Below are 6241 nucleotides of genomic sequence, written 5' to 3' on the forward strand. Positions count from 1 at the left end.
TGATAATGCTGTGAGGGAAGTGTGTCTGAGAGCGAGAGTGTCAGCATCTGCTCCTCGCTCCCAACTCCCACTTGTCTCTCCTCCCCCTGTTCCCCCCCCCCGACTCCTGCGTCTCTCCTCCCCCTGTCTCTCCTCCTCCCCGTCTCTCCCCCTCCCCTTCCCCTCTCCTCCTCCCCCGTCTCTCCTCCCCTGTCTCTCTCCCCCTCCCCGTCTCTCCTCTCTCTCCTCCCCCTCTCTCTCCTTCCCCCGACTCTCCTTCCCCCGACTCCCCCTGTCTCTCTCCTCCCTGTCTCTCCTCCTCCCTGTCTCTCCTCTCTGTCTCTCCTCCCCTGTCTCTCCTCCTCCCAGTCTCTCCTCCTTCCCCCGACTCCTCCCTGTCTCCTGTCTCTCCCCCCGACTCCTCCCCTGTCTCTCCTTCCCCCCCTGTCTCTCCTTCCCCCCCCGTCTCTCCTTCCCCCGACTCGCCCCCGTCTCTCCTTCCCCCCTCTCCTTCTCGCCCCCGTCTCTCCTTCCCCCGACTCGCCTTCCCCCGTCTCTCCTTCCCCCTGTCTCTCCTTCCCCCGACTCGCCCCTGTCTCTCCTTCCCCCCCCCGTCTCTCCTTCCCCCGGACTCGCCCCCCGTCTCTCCTTCCCCCGGACTCGCCCCCGTCTCTCCTTCCCCCGGACTTCCCCCGACTCGCCCCCGTCTCTCCTTCCCCCCGTCTCTCCTTCCCCCGACTCGCCCCCGTCTCTCCTTCCCCCGACCGCCCCCCCCGTCTCTCTTCCTTCCCCCCGTCTCTCCTTCCCCCGACTCGCCCCCCCCCCCCCGTCTCTCCCCCTTCCCCCCGACTCCCCCGCCCCCGTCTCTCCTTCCCCCGACCGCCCCCGTCTCTCCTTCCCCCGACCCGCCTCCCCCGACTCTCCCCGACTCGCCCCCGTCTCTCCTTCCCCGACTCGCTCGCCCCCGTCTCTCCTCCTTCCCCCGTCTCTCCTTCCCCCGACTCGCCCCGTCTCTCCTTGCCCCCCGACTCCCCCCCGTCTCTCCTTCCCCCGTCTCTCCCCCCCCCCCCGTCTCTCCTTACTCGCCCCCGTCTCTCCTTCCCCCCCGACTCGCCCCCGTCTCTCCTTACCCCCCCGACCCCCCGTCTCTCCTTCCCCCCCGCTCCCCCGTCTCTCCTTCGCCCCCGTCTCTCCCCCCCGACTCGCCCCGCCCCGTCTCTCCTTGTCTCTCCTTCCCCCCCGACTCGCCCCCCGTCTCTCTCCCCTTGCCCCTGTCTCTCCCCCCGTCTCTCCTTCCCCCCGCCCCGTCTCTCCTTCCCCCGTCTCTCCTTTCCCCGTCTCTCCCCCGTCTCTCCTTCCCCCGTCTCTCCTTCCCCGTCTCTCCCCCCGACTCGCCCCCGTCTCTCCTTTCCTCCCCCGACTCGTCTCTCCCCCCGTCTCTCCTTCCCCGGACTCGTCCGTCCTCCCCCCGACTCCCCCGTCTCTCCTTCCCCCCCCGTCTCTCCTTCCCCCCCCCGTCTCTCCTTCCCCCGCCCCCGTCTCTCCCTCCCCCGACTCGCCCCGTCTCTCCTCCTTCCCCCGTCTCTCCTTCTCCTCCCCCCCCCGACTCGTCTCTCCTTCCCCCGTCTCTCCTCCCCCTGTCCTCTCCTTCCCCCCCCCCCTCGTCTCCCTTGTCTCTCCTTCCCCCGTCTCTCCTTCCCCCGGACTCCCCCCCCGTCTCTCCTCCTTCTCCCCCGGACTCGCCCCGTCTCTCCTTCTCGCCCCCTCTCCTTCCCCCCGTCTCTCCTTCCCCCCCGCCCCCGTCTCTCCTTCCCCGGACTGCCCTTTTCCCCCGACTCGCCCCCCGTCTCTCCTCCCCCGACTCGCCCCGTCCCCCCGACTCGCCCCCCCGTCTCTCCTTCCCCCGACTCGCCCCCGTCTCTCCTTCCCCCCCGTCTCTCCTCCTTCCCCCGACTCGCCCCGTCTCTCCTTCCCCGTCTCTCTCCGTCTCCCCCGACTCGCCCCCCGTCTCTCCTTCCCCCGGACCCCCCGTCTCTCCTTCCCCCGACTCGCCCCCGTCTCTCCTTCCCGTCTCTCCCCCCCCCTCCTTCCCCCGACTCGCCCCCGTCTCTCCTTGTCTCCCCCCCCCGACTCGCCCCCTCCCCCGTCTCTCCTTCCCCCCCCCCGTCGCCCCCTCGCCCCCGTCTCTCCTTGCCCCCGTCTCCCCCCCGACTCGCCCCCGTCTCTCCTTGCCCCCGACTGCCCCCCGCCCCCGTCTCTCCTTGTCCCCCCCGACTCGCCCCGTCTCTCCTTCCCCTCACCCCCCCGACTCGCCCCCCCCTCTCTCCTTCCCCCCCGTCTCTCCTTCCCCCGTCTCTCCCCCCCTGTCCCCTTCCCTCGCCCCCGTCTCTCCTTCCCCCGACTCGCCCCCGTCTCTCCTTCCCCCCCCCCCGTCTCTCCCCGTCTCTCCTTCCCCCTTCCTAGCCCCCCCCCGACTCGTCTCTCCTTCCCCCCCCCGTCTCTCCTTCCCCCTCCCGACTCGCCCCGTCTCTCCTTCCCCCCCCCGACTCCTTCCCCCCCGTCTCCTCCCTTCTCTCCCCCCGACTCGCCCCCGTCTCTCCTTCCCCCGTCTCTCCTTCGTCTCTCCTTCCCCCCCCGTCTCTCCCCCCGACTCCCCCGTCTCGCCCCCGTCTCTCCCCCCCCCCCGTCCCGTTTCCGTCTCTCCCCCCGTCTCTCCTTCCCCCCCCGTCTCCCCTGTTGAGTCATCTCTCTACAGTATTCACAGAATGTCATCTCTCTACAGTATTCACAGAATGTCATCTCTACTGTATACACACACACAGTGCCTTGCAGAAGTAATCACCCCCCTTGGCATTTTTCCTATTTTGTTGCATCACAAACTAATTTAAATAGATTTTTTGGGGGGGGGTTCCATGTAACGGACAAAAACAAAATAGTCCAAATTGGTGAAGTGAAATTAAAAAAATAACTTGTTTCAAAAAATAAAAAATGTAAAAGTGGTGTTCTCCCCTTTGCTATGAAAAAAAAGCCATTGATTAAAGAAAAAAATAAGCAAACGTTTGCTGTTCGCCAAAAGGCATATGGGAGACTCCCCAAGCATATGGAAGAACGTACTTAGATTAGACATAAATCAAGTTTTTTTGCCTGTAAAGGAAAACACTATGTCTGGCGCAAACCCAACAACTCATCACCCCGAGAAAACTAAGGTTTTTCATCGGCAGGGACTGGGAAACTGGTCAGAATTGAAGAAATTGTGGATGGAGCTAAATACAGGGAAATTCTTGAGGGAAACCTGTTTCAGTCTTCCAGAGATTTGAGACTGGGACGGAGGTTCACCTTCCAGCAGGACAATGAGCCTAAGCATACTGCTAAAACAACACTTGAGTGGCTTAAGGGGAAACATTTAAATGTCTTAGAATGGCCTAGTCGAAGCCCAGACCTCAATCCAATTGAGAATCTGTGGTATGACTTAAAGATTGCTGTACACCAGCGGAACCCATCCAACTTGAAGGAGCTGAAGCCAGTTTTGCCTTGAAGTGTCTCATAGTAGGAGTGCTGATCTAGGGCAATCATTGCCTTTTAGATCACAACAAATATGATTGCATGATAGAGGGGGTCTGATCCTGTCTGCACTCATAATATTCATAAACCCTTTGGATCCAGGCCTTATCAATGCCGATAGCCCAGTCTGGTAGTAGCCTAGTAGTAGTCTAGTAGTATTCTAGTATCCTGGTAGTAGTCTAATTGTAGTCTAGAGGTCTAGTAGTAGCATAGTCTAGTAGTTGCCTAGCAGTAGCATAGTAGTAGTCTAGTAGTAGTCTAGCAGCGCAGTCATAGTCTAGTATCCTAGTAGTATAGTAGTAGTCTAGTTTTAGCCTGTAGTCTATTTGTAGTCTAGTTGCAGTCTAGTTTAGTCTAGTTTTAGCCATAGTAGTCCAGTAGTAGTCTAGTTTTAGCCTAATAGTCTAGTTGTAGTCTAGTAATAGTCTAGTTTTAGCCTAATAGTCTAGTAGTACTCTAGTTTAGTCTAGTTTTAGCCTAATAGTCTAGTAGTACTCTAGTTTAGTCTAGTTTTAGCCTAGTAGTCTAGTTGTAGTCTAGTAGTAGTACAGTTTTAGTCTAGTAGTAGTACAATTTTAGCCTAATAGTCTAGTTTAGTCTAGTTTTAGTCTAGTAGTAGTCTAGTTTTAGCCTACTAGTCTAGTTGTAGTCTAGTTTTAGCCTAATAGTCTAGTAGTAGTCTAGTTTTAGCCTAGTAGTCTAGTAGTAGTCTAGTTGTAGTCTAGTAGTAGTCTAGTAGTAGTACAGTAGTAGTTTAGTAGCCTTGTTGTTGTCTAGTAGTAGTCTAGTTGTAGTCTAGTAGTAGTACAGTAGTAGTCTAGTAGCCTTGTTGTTGTCTAGTAGTAGTCTAGTAGTAGTCTAGTAGTAGTTTAGTAGCCTTGTTGTTGTCTAGTAGTAGTCTAGTAGTAGTTTAGTAGCCTTGTTGTTGTCTAGTAGTAGTTTAGTAGTAGTTTAGTAGCCTTGTTGTTGTCTAGTAGTAGTTTAGTAGTAGTTTAGTAGCCTTGTTGTTGTCTAGTAGTAGTCTAGTAGTAGTTTAGTAGCCTTGTTGTTGTCTAGTAGTAGTTTAGTAGCCTTGTTGTTGTCTAGTAGTAGTCTAGTAGCCTTGTTGTTGTCTAGTAATAGTCTAGTAGTAGTCTAGTAGCCTTGTTGTTGTCTAGTAGTAGTCTAGTAGTAGTTTAGTAGCCTTGTTGTTGTCTAAGTTGAGATATGTGAAGACAGACTCTTATTCAGAACAAATAAAACAAGGTGCTAAATATAATAACAAGATGCAATCATTTTCTATTGGTGAGGAAAATAACATCTATTTATTTTATCTTTGCATTTTAATATACATATTGTATAATTAGAAATAGGCATATTTTTTTATTATTTATTTAATTTCCATGATCATTGCAAAAATAAATTCCTCCTTTTCTGGCCAATGATGTTCATATTCCCCAAGTAGCCATACGACAAATTAGCATGCGCATCTCATTTAATTGGGCCTATTAGAGAGGCTATTAGAATTTACATTTTTGCTCTATGCATCCGACAGGCAGAACAGTTAAAAACAGACAGTAGAATTGAACAAGTGAACAGTTTTTTTTGCAGTGAAGTGTAGGAGGAGGTTACTGTAAGTACTGTAGTACAATGTTTAATCGTTCAGGTGCAGTGCAGCATATTTAGTTTCGGTATAAAAGTAATAAATAAAATAAATAAATAAAAGTGAATGCAAAAACATTATTGCGTTCACCAACGACTTACCATTTGTTTTGTTTTCAGAAACGGTCAGATACAGCAAGAAGAAACATTATGCCAAGTTGGCCATTGCTATGTCCTTTAAGCTAGATACTGTCTTGACCTTATAAGGGCGTTATTGTCACAATGAAAGGTGAATGATGGGTGTATTTCAGTTCTAATGCTTGTTCACGGGAGCACAGTAATACCACAGGTCTGATTTATACTGGGATAAGTGGTATGTCGTTTCAGAAATAGTGCAAGTAGATATTTTGTTGTAAATGTATGCAACGATTATAAATGAGGTACCTGCTGTTGATGGACCCAAGGCTAGCCTAAAGCCCAGAGCCATGTTAGAGACACTAGGATAGCCCAGAGCCATGTTAGAGACACTAGGATAGCCCAGAGCCATGAACCATGTTAGACACTAGGATAGCCCAGAGTCATTTTAGAAACAAGGATAGCCCAGAGCCATGTTAGACTCTAGGATAGCCCAGAGCCATGTTAGAGACACTAGAATAGCCCAGAGCCATGTTAGAGACACTAGGATAGCCCAGAGCCATGTTAGAGACACTAGAATAGCCCAGAGCCATGTTAGAGACTCTAGAAGAGCCCAGAGCCATGTTAGAGACACTAGAATAGCCCAGAGCCATGTTAGAGACACTAGAATAGCCCAGAGCCATGTTAGAGACACTAGGATAGCCCTGAACCATGTTAGACACTAGGATAGCCCTGAACTATGTTAGATACTAGGATAGCCCAGAGCCATGTTAGATACTAGGATAGCCCAGAGCCTTGAACCATGTTAGATACTAGGATAGCTCAAACCACTAACCATGTTAGAGATACTAGGATAGCCCAGAGCACTAACCATGTTAGATACTAGGATAGCCCAGAGCCCTGTTAGATACTACGATAGCCCAGAGCCCTGTTAGATACTAGGATAGCCCAGAGCCATGTTAGACTCTAGGATAGCCCAGAGCCA

The sequence above is a fragment of the Oncorhynchus tshawytscha genome, linkage group LG13, assembly GCF_018296145.1.
Source record: "Oncorhynchus tshawytscha isolate Ot180627B linkage group LG13, Otsh_v2.0, whole genome shotgun sequence".
Taxonomy (NCBI): domain Eukaryota; kingdom Metazoa; phylum Chordata; class Actinopteri; order Salmoniformes; family Salmonidae; genus Oncorhynchus; species Oncorhynchus tshawytscha.